The 14098-nt window shown below is 47.3% G+C and overlaps 1 gene segment (V, D, J or C); it reads left to right on the top strand.

Moving 5' to 3' along the window:
- Positions 1–14098, top strand: part of LOC147270010 (Ig kappa chain V-III region MOPC 63-like) — a 495635-nt gene that overhangs the window by 458809 nt on the left and 22728 nt on the right.

Below are 14098 nucleotides of genomic sequence, written 5' to 3'. Positions count from 1 at the left end.
CAGTATCACTAAAGGAGGCAGAGGAGGAACAAAACATGTGGCACTCTGAGCAGGAGAGAGGAGGACAAGAGGGAGAAGCCATCGTTAGCTTAGCGTGTTTACAAGGCAGAAAGACTGTTGCTACAAAAATGATGGTCTTTTAAACTTCAGCCAAATAAAGCAAGTAGGTATTAATTTTTGGTGGGTAATTAGTCAACGAAATAAGGAATTAGCAGGGAGGATCACACTTTAGCTAACACAATGAAGCAAGGCTCTACGTTCAGCAACACAGAAAAAGGAGTTGAGGTCACACGCTTCCTGCAACCAGGGTCAAAAATCCAGGACAGACGAAGGTAGGACAACAAAGACAAAGACACAAGAAACAGAGATAATAACCATAAACTCCATAACAACCATAACAAATATAACCATACAGAACATATATAACAAATACAACAAGAAAAGCATTAAAAAATGTCACCTCTGGTCAAATACTCTGATTTGCATTTGTGTCTCTCAGCATTTTCATTTTCATGTTAAAGCCTCCAGAATGAGGGGAGGGGTCAGGGGCAGTTTTCTGTGTTGTCTGCAAACTGAATTACAGGAAACCTGAACTTCCACTGTCAATGCATCCAACTGATTCATCATTGTTTGATCTATACATAGATAACTTGTAGTTATTGCCCACACACTCACACACACACACACACACACACACACACACACACACACACACACACACACACACACACACACACACACACACACACACACACATTTTGTGAAACAACTCAGGAGACATTAGGTGTTTTACTTCGAGGGATTCATTCATGATAAATGAGCATGGAGGAGACCCAGTAATCATCAACACAAGCGTCACATGAGCAGGTCACCACCCACTTTTATTGATTGGTTCTTGTAAGAATCACTCCTAACGCCATCAGGATGCCATTTTTTGTCCTGCCCTGTCTCAACTGTTGGAGCACAGCTACAGCCTGAACTCTGCCACTACCTTATCCCTCCCTAACAACCTCATCCAGACCCACTATCTGGACTAGCCTGACCCCCCTGACCCTCAGTCACTCGTAGCGCCTCCCACCGGAGGGAATAGGAGCATCGGTGAGCTCTGACTGTTGGGATGCACATCCATGTGATGGAAGAGCTGTTTTATACAGGGAATCATTTGACCTCTTGACCTGTGTGGGCAGGTACAGAGGGACGATTCCATCATGAACAATAATATTACGAAACAAATGGGTCTTTAGCTTCTTTCTGAAGGCGTCCTCAGTGTCCTCATGTCCAGTGGGAGAGCGTTCCAGAGTCTAGGAGCTGCAAACTGGAAGGTTCACTCTCCTTCAGTGAGGCTGAATCCCTGTGGTCAGGGAGGATAAAGGACCCCACAGGTATCACTAAAGTGCTTTAGACTGCAAAGCACTCAGCTAATCAAGCTGGGATCAACTGCTGTGGTGATCAAGGTATCATCATATAGAACAAACAAAGAAAACAAAGTTGAGGAAAAGCACACAAAGAAAAAACTATGAACATAAACAGAACATCTTCTACACCAGATGTCACACGGCTCAGTAGACCTCTGGTTTGACCCTTAGCAGGTCCAGTCTCCAGGGTGCCCCCATCATTCTGCTTTTCAGTTGCAGGATATGCAGCAGAATCCCGTCGCTCCTCTGCAGAAGAACATATGAGAGCGTCTGCTTGCTCTTCTCTGGCTGGACGAAGGGGAGAGTCTGCTTGCTCTTCTCTGGCTGGACGTAGGGGAGAGTCTGTTTGCTCTTCTCTGGCTGGACGTAGGGGAGAGTCTGCTTGCTCTTCTCTGGCTGGACGTAGGGGAGAGTCTGCTTTCTCTTCTCTGGCTGGACGTAGGGGAGAGTCTGCTTGCTCTTCTCTGGCTGGACGTAGGGGAGAGTCTGTTTGCTCTTCTCTGGTTGGACGTAGGGGAGAGTCTGCTTGCTCTTCTCTGGCTGGACGTAGGGGAGAGTCTGTTTGCTCTTCTCTGGCTGGACGTAGGGGAGAGTCTGCTTGCTCTTCAGAAGTTTGCTGGACCTTCACTTGAAGGTTATGATTTTCCTCTTTCAAACAGCTTTTTAAATCATGAAGATTTCCCAGGATTTCCCTCTGAGCACTGCTCCTTTTCTTCTTTTGTGTTCTCACTGCACATAGAAGACTCTGAACTTCACCGTTCAGACTGTCACTCTTTGTGGGGTCCTGGTCCTTCCTTGATTCAAGGTGGGCCAACTCTGCAGTGAAGGTCTCTGTCTCCTGAGATGCAGTAGAAACTCGTCTCCTCAAACATCCATTTTCTGCCTCTCTCTCCTCACTCTGGGACCTCAGCTGTTCAAGAGTCGCCTTCTTCTCAGTGAGTTCTTGTCTCATTTTGTTCTTCTCTGCTTGGATGGAGTTGAGCTCACACTTGAGGTCACACTTCTCCTTGTAAACCATCTTCACCTGAAGCTGAAGATTGTGGAGTTGTGTGTTCAGGTCTCTGATCTGAGTCTGGTTCTCCTCCCTCACAGATTCAAGGTTGCCCACCATGGCAGACATGTTCTCTACCAGCTGATATGCAATAATCTTCTCTTGTCCAAGACTAGAAACCTGTCCCCACAAATTCTGGTTTTCTGTCCATCTCTTGTCACACAGAGACTGAAGCTGATCAAGTGCACTTTTCTTCTCTGTCAGGTCTTCCTCAAGACATTTCATCTCCACCTGTTCACTCTCCCTCAGAGACTGAACCTGGGTCAGCTCTTTTCTGAGCTCATTGTTCTCTCCATCAACCTTCCTCCCCTCACACTGAAGACTGTGGACTGTTGCGTTCAGATCTTCTATCTGAGTCTGGTTCTTGTCCTGGACCGTTTGGAGGTTGGCCACCACAGCAGTGAGGTTCTGGAGCTCCTGGATTGCTCTTTTATTCTCACGTTCAAGAGTAGAAACTTGTTCCCTCAAATTCTGGTTTTCTGCCTGTGTGTTGTCACACAGAGACTGAAGCTGCTCAAGGGCAGCTTTCTTCTCAGTCAGGTCCTCCTGCTCTGTCAGCCTGAGAGATGGAGGAGCAGGATCACATTGACCAGGATCATTCAGTGGATAAATCCAGCTCCTACTGAGACCCACCAGATCTCTGAATGCTCCAACTACACAATCCAATGGAGTCATAGCCTTCTGTCCTGGGTTGATCTGAAGATCTTGAGCCAGACTAAATCTCCTGGAACTGTCAAGTCTTTAAAGACCAAAACTGCCCCATAAAAGTGGAGTCTGGATTCTTTTCTAGAATGAGACGGCAATGACAGTCCTGCAGAGTGACATCACTGATATGACTGGATGACTTCAGTCACGTGACTGGATGACTTCAGTCACATGACTGGAGGAAAGTGTAGATACCAATGTAGAGGTTGGGGAAATAGTCTCTGAGAATCCAGCTTGAAGCCACGCCCTCCTTGTTCTTCAAAAACCCAAACAGCGACCATCAGTCTCCCTCCAATCCTGTACTTGGGTTCAGTGTTGCTGTTCCATTTTGCAGCAGTAGGTGTCGCTGTGATACCAGGTTCAGATCAAGATTCCCAACTCCAGCTCATGTTGGTGACCTCAGTACCAGGGTAAAATGGCGCTTCAGTGGATCATGTGATCAACTCATGTGTGTCCTCACTGCTCCACAGGTCTGTCAAATGTTCTGTAAAATAGTTGGACCCAGCAGAGCTGCTAGATTAGGAGCTGATGGAGTCGTTGCAGATACCAGGGTCCAAAGTCCAGCTTGAACCTGGTTTGTGTAGTTCTTTGTCAAGCTAGCAGCCATTCTTTTCACTGCCAAGCTAAAGTGACTTCTGTCAACAAAGGTCAACATACAAAAGGATATTTCTACTGGCAGTTCAAGATTTTGATCAAACTCCTTTTTCAGAGCTGGAACCTTCCTCTTGTGTCAGCTTTCTGTTCCCATCTCTATGGTAACGGTCAGTTTTGACCCACGTCTTCAATCAGCTGTCAAATAAACTAAAACAATTTTCTATCCTCCAAGTTGTTTCCATCTCTTGGTGACCTTGTTAGGCTTCCTTATCCATGGAAATATTGGTTTGAAAATTTAGTTGTGGGCCTCTGGACATTTTTTTAGTCACTAAACCCTCGATTTCAGTTTAAAAAATGGTAAAATGAACCTCAAGAAAATCCTAGAAATGAACCAAAGGTTGTTGTGTTTCCTGACCGTTACTGAGGGTGTTAGAACACATCTCTGACATGGACTGGTTTGATTTAGTATTCATTTTAATATCATTAACTATTGGAACATCCATGGTGTTATGGGTCAGTTTAGACCCTCATATATTTACTTCAATAAAAGGTAAAAAAGTCTCTTTTTCATCAACAGAACTTTAATACAAACACAAAATGAAAAGCAGAACAAGCCAGAACCCAAAATGTGGATTTGGAAGGTCAACAAACAACAACCAGTCAAGCAAACCAAACCAACAGAAACCACTTACTGGTTCAAAACCAGTAAAAAACAAAAACAGAGGAAAAGTCTCTGTGTGTAAGAACATGCATGTATGTGTGTGTGTGTGTGTGTGTGTGTGTGTGTGTGTGTGTGTGTGTGTGTGTGTGTGTGTGTCAAATACTGACCCACTTCTTTTGCCAACATGAGCCCACAGTGGTGGTGTCTCCAAAGAGGTGGAGCTCTGTCCTTCACCTGCTAGGTTTCAGCAGGCAGCTCAGGTCTAGTTTTCTTCACTGAGCCACCATGATGAGTTTCCTCTGAGAAGTTCTTGTCCAATGTCCCCAGTCTGAGACCCCAGCTCCACCCCATGGACAGCCTCCTGGATGATGTCCTCAAGCAGCATCCCTGTTTGTCTCCTGGCTGCAGCTGGATGCCCTCACAACCCTTAGACAGAGACAACCAGCACTGGCATCATTTTAATGCCACCGTTCAACAGTGAATCTGCTGGTTTCCTGTTTTTAGGAGCTGATGGGAGCTGCACAGAGAAGCTCTTTGAGACAGGAACCATTCAGAGCTCCACCCTGCTTCTTCCAGCAGGATCCACAGATCCACCAACACACCAGCTGCCTGATGTCCATAGCCTATGCCAGTATCTTCAGGCGAGAGGCAGGGTTCACCCTGGACAGGTCACCAGTCCATCACAGGTCCAACACATAGAGACAGACAACCATTCGCTCTCACAGTCACACCTACAGTCAATTTAGAGTATCAATCAGCCTCGTCCCCTCTTGATGTCTTTGGACTGTGCGAGGAAGCTGGAGTACCAGAGAGAACCCACACAGGAACAGGGAGAACATGGAGACTCACACAGAAAGATCCTGTGCTGGAGCCGGGACCTTCTTGCTGTGAGGAGACAGTGCTGACCACTGCACCACCGTGCAGTCGCTGTCTAATGTGTGGAGGCTTTTGACCAGGATTCCTAGACAGCACAGCTGGACTCACTCAACAGCTAACTTGTTAGCACCGACTAGACAGGAGTGCTTCTATGGTTTTTCTCAGAGTTTCAATGTTTTTAAAAGATGTCTCATTCAGCCTGTGGGTTTGAGTGATCACTCTTCAGTCTCCTGTTCTGTTTTCTGTTTGAGAGTCAGGTTGTCATCAACACTCACCGTCACACCGTGATGTCACTGCTTGACCTGAAGTCCCAGTCTTCAAGAGTTTCTCCCCAAACTGTCAACCTGCTGTGACTCATACGACAGCTGACACACAAACATTTGTTAAAATGACTAAACATTTCAAATGCTTTTATTGTGAAGCCCTGGATGGAACACATTCCCATGAAAATGCTGCTTTTATTGTGAGGCTTGGCCTCCAAATCAGTCCACACATTCAACTCTGATGTCATCAGATCAGAAGGTGGCAGTGTTGTGTCTGTTTGTGTGTCTCTGGTTCCTCTTCCTGCCTCTGCTGTCTTCTTTCAGGTCTTCTTGATGGTCCGGCTTCTTCTCCATCGAGGGGTTGCTCTCACAGAGTGGAAGCCTTGTAAACCTGGTGATTCCAAGATGGCTGCTGCGTTCATTCCTCGTTACTGTTATGGTGTTGATTCACTACACGCCCACATTGTTGTGCTGATTAGAGAAAAAGGTTATGTTTCCATCCAAGTGTCCTGCATAACTCTCAGCTAGTAACTTAACATAAGAGGTAACTTGGTGTGGAGAGTAGAAAATACTTGAAGTGAGAAAATACTTGAAGTGGGAAGACTGAGAATACTTCAATATGTGAGCCTGTGTACTTGAGCTTTGGCCTTGTTTCAGTGTCAGGAACCAATCAGAGCAGCCTCCTCCTGACTAAACAGCTCTACTCATCAAGCCCCTGACCCCAGACTCTTCTTGGTGAACTGATCAGAGATCAGATTAGTAGAGAAGCAGTGACACATAGGGAAACTTCCTCATTCCCTGAACGCAGCTTCATCAAACAGAGCAATGCTAACTGTTCACCTGCAGTGTTGTTCAAGAGGGGTGGAGAGAGCAGGGAGGAAGAGAGGTGGAGAGAAGAGCACGGGGTCTCCATCCAGGGATCTGCTGTTATTTTCTCAGCCCCCCTTCTCCCTTCCTTCCTGCTCACACACTTTGTCACGTGGACACGTGTTATTTGTAAATGGAAAGGTGCCAGAGTTCAACAGGGCTGAGTTTTCTCTCCAGTTTGACGGCCAAATTTGGTCAAATAATTGGAGATGAAGAGGAAGAGAGCGTTGTATCGTCCACGTTTGTGAGGAAGATCTTTTCGTGCCATCACTGAGGAATCGCTCTCTTGATTTCTTTTGTTTTTGAAAGAAAGATATGGTCAGTTCCAAAAATTGGATCATTGTGATTGACAGGACCAGGCTCAGACACAGGACAGAAGCAGGGTTCACGGCAAGGGACGTTGATGTTCTTGTACTCCGAGCAGAGAAACCAAACGGCTGCAAACGTATCCACTAAATCTAGACTATCGGATAAAACTTTCAAAAACTCTCAGGGGCCGAAGAACACAAGACAGGCACGGCTGCATTAACAAGGTAGAGGCTGTGGCAGGAACTGTGGATCGACGGGCTGGAGTGAGCACACAAGGACGAGACAGGAGTGAAGGCTGGATGAGGCGTCATGAAGCCTGTGGACGCCATGACACTGTGTTACTGTCACTGAATACTGACACCTGCTGGACTGCAAACTTCCCTGCAGGCTTGACCGACTGAACTGACACTGATTTGATGACCCGTGAACACAATAAGATCATTGAAGTCTTTGCGTTCATACTGGATCGTTCCATGTCTTTGAACAATGGGACCATGATGTGAAAGTCTCAGTGAAAGTGATGGGAATGAGGACGCTTTGTTTTTACAATTTTTATTAAAAAAAGAAGTTTTTCCAACGTTTTCAAATCAAGTCTGTTGGGTTTCTTGAAGCGATTTCTCCTGCCGTGGAGAACACACGCTCACATGGCCCTGATGATGACGGCCTGCACAGGAAGTCTGTGGCCAGCAGGAAGAGGCTGGGACAGGCAGTCTGCTGGCTCTTCAGTGCACCAGAGGATCTTGAGTCCGTCCAGTATCTGCTAGTGTAACGAAGTTAAGAGTTGTGATCCCACTTGCCATTTAAAACACATTCACAAAACACGGAAACTGGGGTTTCCTACTGCAATTAAAGGCAGCACCCCCTGTGGTTTAGGGTCGTGCACCCTGGGGGGGTAGCAACAGTCGGACCTCGCTGCCTCCGGGGCAGGTGTATGACTTATGAGCTCTGTCTTTGTTTTATATTAATTACTTTATTTTAATATGAAGGAGTGGTTTAAGTTATATTTTGAATCATAAAGCTCCCGTACAGTCGAGCCTGTCCTTTTTTTTTATAAAAAGCTGACTGTGTTTTTCTTTTATTTTTGTTTACAAATGGCTAGAGTTACACGTGTTAGCTAACCTGCACTTTTTTTCATTTTACTTCTTGCAGCCGTGTATGTGTGTGTGTGAACGGGCGAACTGGACTGACTGTGTGTTAAATCTCCATGCCAGGTACGCATTGTTATTTTATGTTCATTTGTGGATTGTATGAACAGTCGGACCTCGCTGCCTCCGGGCCGTGTATGTGTGTGTGTGAACGGGCGAACTGGACTGACTGTGTGTTAAATCTCCATGCCAGACGAGAAATAAACGGCGAGTGTGCCAACGGTGAAACAGACTACCTCGTCCTTAAATACACAACGCAAGTGAAGTACAAGAACCGCTACACTAGTATCGCTGTACTCGCTGTACTTGATGTAGTCGCTGTACTTGATGTACTCGCTGGAGTTCCACTTCTTCCAAGTCTCCCCACTTCATCATCCAAGTGCTGCCACAGGTCATTTAAAGAAAAAAACAAACAAACAAACAAACCGTCCTTTTAGTACAATTTCCAAAAACGAACACGATGATGAACAACGTGGCTGATGGGGCTGAGAGAACTGTGATGGAAACGAAGCTCCAACAGACGCGCGAACCAGAGGGAGGAAACCACGGCGTTTCACTGCTTTACATTTAGAATCTCACGCCAAGCCGGAGAAGCAGGTCCTGAATCAGTCACGTGGTCACTGCCAGCTGGCGAGGCTTCGGACGTCACCACATACGTCATCAATACGCGCTTCACAAAACGAGAAGAAGACGCGGGAAGCTTTGAACACAACAAGGAAAGAAGGAGAAGTCCGTGAAGCCCCGGCCTCGGTCTTTGTCTCCTGAAGGCTGAGTGGCGCCGGTAGAACCTCAACATGTGCGCCGCGCAGCTGCTGCGGGTGTCGGTCCAGGAGCGGATCCTCGCCGCCGCTGAAGACTTCCTGCTGCAGCTGGGAGAAGGAGAATCAGCGGCTGAAGTACCGGTGCTGAGAGCGCTGCTCACCGAGCGGCTGGCGGCGGCCGCGGAGCAGATCGTGGCTCTGCTGGAGGAAACCGTGGCGGAGTACGAGCGGGAGAACCGCCGGCAGAGGTTGCTGCTCGATGCCGTGCTGAAGCCCCGAGTCAGGCTGGACAGAGCAGGTGAGTCCCCGCAGGGACCTGCTGGGCCCCTCATTCAGTCCAGGAAGTGGAGCTGCAGCAGGGCCGGTTCTAGACAGGCATTTGTAAGGGGGCAGACAGGAATGTGAAGGGGGCACATGGTGGCGACTGAAGCCTGATTTATGCTTCTGCGTCGTGGCGACGCCGTCGCCCCTACGTCGTCATTGTGCATTTATAGTTCTGCGTCGAGGGAACGCGTTGCTCTGTAATTCACTGCCAAGCCACTAGAGGGGTGTGGCTTTATCTTCGTATGGTTTTGGGGGACTCTTGTCGAATTCCTTAGTTTTCTTCCGGTCAAAGCACATGGGTCAGAGACAGAGACAACAATGGAAGTTGTAAAGGTGGTCATACCTGCGAACCTCCTCGATAACTCTTTCTTCGGCTTGGTCCATTTTTATTTTTGCGTATTGCTCTCACCACAGAAACTTAAAAAATAGCGGTGTTGTTGTGCTGAACCGGAAACGTCGTGTGAGCGGACCAATCACAGTTTGTTGACGTTCACGTCACGTCAGGATTTTTTGGAGGTGCACGTCGGGCTACGGCGTAGGGGTCTGCGTTGACGGCGTAGGTACGGCGTCGCCACGACGCAGAAGCATAAATCAGGCTTGAGGCCGGAAAGGGTGTGGTGGTTTTGGGGGGGGGGGGGTAAGGTGGTTCTCTGGATCACTGTTTTTGTCATGTAATTGGATTGCACTTTGTCAGACCTTCACCCTCAGACCGGTCCAACCTGGTCCCACATGAAGGCTAAAGCCCAGTTCACACTGCAAGATTTTAGGCGTCAGTGACTTCCCTCCCCCAATCAGGCTGAGGCATTAATGAACGCTCCTGTGCGCCGACAAATCTTGTCGTGTGAACAGCAGCCTGATTGAGCGTCGATGGTGTGAACAGCAGGGCCTGTCGCTAACAAAAGTAGCGTAGTTTGAACAGGGCTTGAGCTTCTGCTGGTGGAACTCTGAGGGTCCCTGAGGCCCCAAACCCCTGACCAGGAGGAGGTGGCAGTCCCTCGGGGCCAAATTAAAAAAGAAAACTAAAAAAACATTTCTGGTTCCAATTCTGAGATCAACTTACAAAATAAAGTCAGACTCAATAAGAGCTCTCAATGTAGCCGATATTTACCAAACTGAAGGGTTGGCGTTGTTAAACCTCTTGTTTGTCTTCTTGTCCTGTTCTCAGCTTCTTGTTTGGAGCACCTGAACTCTGCACCTGAACAGCTCCACTCTCCTTTCTCACCAATCCACTCCTCAACAACAGCCTCCTGTTTCCCTTTGCAAACTCTAACAAACCTCCACATCCAAATCATTTGTTCTGGACTTCTCATGGCCCAAGTTGACCAAAGTCCTCTTTCTTTGATGGATCGTGGTTTGATGGTAGGGGGTTCAGATCTGTGACAAAGCAGAGAAGGAACTCTCCCAAGATGCTGAGACGCATCAAAGACAGGGCACGGAGGGAAAGAGAGGAGGTGAACCTGTCCTCTCAGTGCTGCCTTTTCCAGTGGATTCTTCAGCTTCTTCAGTAAATCTGGTCCACATTCAGTTTGTGGCTCATCTGTTACTTTCTGAAGGGAGAGAGAGAGAAAGAGAAATGTCATTCTGAGTGCAACCCAGTGGGCCAAAATCCCATCACAGCGATGTGAAAGACTCATCGCCTCTTATCGCTCATGCTTGACTGCAGTTATTGCTGCAAAAGGTGGTTCAACCAGCTGTTAGGGTCAGATACTGGGCAAATACTTTTGTACAGCACTGTAACTCTCATTCTCCTGCAGGATCACATGATAGAAATTAACTGATGAATCAACTAGCAGATGTGATCATGAATGGACAAAACCATTCAGCAGAGGGGACATATGACCTTTGACCTGTGTGACCCAACGTTGATCCAAGCATCTGAAGCCAGCGTTTCTGTTCCCAGTTTGCTGACTGGTCCTCAGTAGCAGGACGTCTCTGTTCATTGAGTTGATTTCTGTTTCTGTCTGTTGCTCCGCTGTTTCAGAGTCAAATGAAGAGATTTCTGATGTTGCTGTTTGTGTCCTGCAGATGTGGAGCAGCTGTTGGTGATTAAAGAAGAGGTTCCCCCTGAGCTGCAGGATCCAGAGCCCCCCCACATTAAAGAGGAGTGGGAGGAGCTCTGGACCAGTGAGGAGGGAGGGCAGCTTCAAGGGCAGGAGGAGGCTGATATCACCACGTTCCCCTTCACTCTGGTCCCTGTGAAGAGTGAAGGGGACGAAGAGAAACCTCAGTTCCCACAGCTTCACCAGAGTCTAACTGAGGAGAACTTGAAAGAAGAGTCTCTGAGCAGCAGCCCAGTTCATCAACTGAAAACAGAAGTTGATGGAGAAGAGAGTGGAGGACCAGAACCAGAACCAGCCAGCAAGGTAGATCCAGATCCACTTGTACAACCCCAGACTGAAGACCAGATGTCAGCGTCTTCTGAAGCTGAGACTGAAGTCAGTGAGAATGATTGGGTCAGACCTGATAACACGGCCACCTCTGAGCACAAGGAACCCTTTGGCTCAAGGAGGAATTTGCCTCAGAAACTGAGCCCAGGACAGGAAGTGACTCACTGCAGCTCAAAAGAGCAAAAAGTAAAGACTGAAAGAGAATCAGAGATCATCAGGAACGTGACCTTTGGTCCTTCTGAACCTCAGAAAGAAGTCAGGAAGGATAAGCGTCCATTTAGGTGCTCAACATGCAGTAAAGGTTTTGATTACAGAGGTGGTTTAGATACACACATGAGAACTCACACTGGGGAGAAACCGTTCCCCTGCTCAGTTTGTGGCAAAAGATTCTCAGTTAAGGGAGATCTGAAAAGACACATGAGAACACACACTGGGGAGAAACCATTTCCCTGCTCAGAGTGTGGAAAAAGATTCTCATTGAAGGGACATCTAAAAAGACACATGAGAACACACACTGGGGACAAACTGTTTCTCTGCTCAGCTTGTGGCAGAAGGTTTTCAGAAAAGGGATGTCTGAGAAAGCACATGAGAACGCACACTGGAGAGAAACTGTTTCCCTGCTCAGTTTGTGGCGGAAGATTTGCAGAAAAGGGATATCTGAAAATACACATGAGAACACACACTGGGGAGAAACCATTCCTTTGCTCAGTTTGTGGCAGAAGATTCCCAGTGAAGGCAAATTTAGAATCACACATGAGAAGACACACTGGGGAGAAACCATTTCCCTGCTCAGTGTGTGGAAAAAGATTCTCATTGAAGGGACATCTTAAAACACACATGAGAACCCATACTGGGGAGAAACCACATTGCCATGCTGTGGCTTTGAAGCGTGACAAGAGAGCGAGACGCAGGTTGAAGGCCCATCCAGCCATCCAGCCATTGTCTTCTGCTTCCTGTTAAGGGAAGGGGGGGGTGGAGCTTATCCCAGCGTCTATGGGCAAGAGGTGGGTTCACCCTGGACAGGTCGCCAGTTCGTCACAGGGCCAACACATAGAGACAGACAACCATTCACTCTCACAGTCACACCTACAGTCAATTTAGAGTATCAATCAGCCTCGTCCCCTCTTGATGTCTTTGGACTGTGGGAGGAAGCTGGAGTACCAGAGAGAACCCACACAGGAACAGAGAGAACATGCAGACTCACACAGAAAGATCCGGCACTTGAGCTGGGACTCGAATCCGGAACCTTCTTTCTGTGAGGCAACAGTGCTGACCACTGCACCACTGGGCAGCTCAGGTTGCAGGCCAAATAATGAAATTATTTCATGAAGAAAAAAATGCAACAATAAACCAAAATTGAACTCAGAACAATGTGATGTGATCATCAGTACAGTTGGTGGTGTGGGTTCGTGTGTGCATGTGTGTAAGGGAGGTGGGAGGAAGAGATGTTGGCTGCTGAACTTCAAAGAGACAATGGATGAGGAGGAAGAGAGGCTCCTGGCCAGCAAGGCAGGTTCTGTATGTAGAGAGCACCGGGCCCAGGAGCTTCAACTAGGAGGAACGAACAGCCCCCCACCCTCCAGATACCTGCTGCAACACAGCTGCTTTCTCCAGGATTTTAGAGAGGAGGGGAGGTTAGCTATCAGTCCATAGTTGGCTAGAACCTCAGGGTCTAGAGGAGGCCTCTGAAGCAGTGGTTTAATGACAGCTCCCTTCAAGGACTGTGGTTCATGTCCTGTTACTACAGACAGAGGAATCAGATTGAATAAAGAGGTGCTCACTGAGGGAAGACTTCCTTAGGCAGCCTAGTAGGAAATAATCTAAGAGACAGGATGAAGGTTTTGATGAGGTCATCATTGAATGAAGTTCTGGACTGTTAATTTGATAAAACTGGTCTAAAGAAATATCTGGTTTAACAGCAGTTTCTGTGTTTACTGAGGCTCTGGCTCTACTGAGGACCTTCTTATGTATTTTAAGACGATTCTGCCTCTTGTTTAGTTGCCAAGTGTTGAAAACTACCACAGAGCTGTTCTCTGTTGTTAATGTTCTTCTTTTTGAAGGACCGATGGAGTCGTTAGTGTGGTGGTGTTTATTGTACTGCTGTGTTGTGATGTCGAAGTCTACGTCAAGCATTGTGACAGCCACCAATCACGAGCCACAAGTCTCCAGTCACGAGCTGCTCGTCTCAAGCCTCCAGGTTTCCCTGGTCTCTCACCTCCAGTCTCTCATCTTAAGCCAAGTCTCCAGTCTCCAGTCTCTCGTCTTAAGCCTCCAGTCTCTCCAGTCTCCAGCCTCCAGTCTCCAGTCTCTTTCACAAACCTCTTTTGTTCACCCTCCTTCCCCTCCTCTTCATTTGGGTCTACTTCCCTTCACCCTGCCTCCTGCCAAACAAAGGAAATGCGTCACCAAACAAAGGAAAAAGCAAGCTTCTGCAGCAGTGAGCCTGCAGTTTTATCTCCCATGAGATCAACCTCCAAATGACTCAACTCAGAACAGGCATTTCTGTTGTTGTCATCCATCCAGTTACTTAACAGTGAACTTAAAGTTAACAGAAGAATAGAAAGTTTATTAAAAGACAAGTTTATGAGGACAGTTCATAAAAAGGTTTAAAGAGTATTTTTCTTAACTCACTGTACAGTTTTAAAGTTGTCAGTGCTTTTGCTTCCATGTAGAGGCTCTGCTTGTATCCTCACCCCTGTGTTTGACTATTTGGAGTGGATGTTATCAACCTTCATCAACC

Source organism: Aulostomus chinensis, chromosome 1 (assembly GCF_037954235.1).
Source record: "Aulostomus chinensis isolate RoL2024-O1b breed Wild chromosome 1, RoL_Achi_v1.0, whole genome shotgun sequence".
NCBI classification, from domain to species: Eukaryota; Metazoa; Chordata; class Actinopteri; order Syngnathiformes; family Aulostomidae; genus Aulostomus; species Aulostomus chinensis.
The sequence above is the reverse complement of the archived record's forward strand: the minus strand, read 5'-3'. Positions and strand labels throughout refer to the sequence as shown.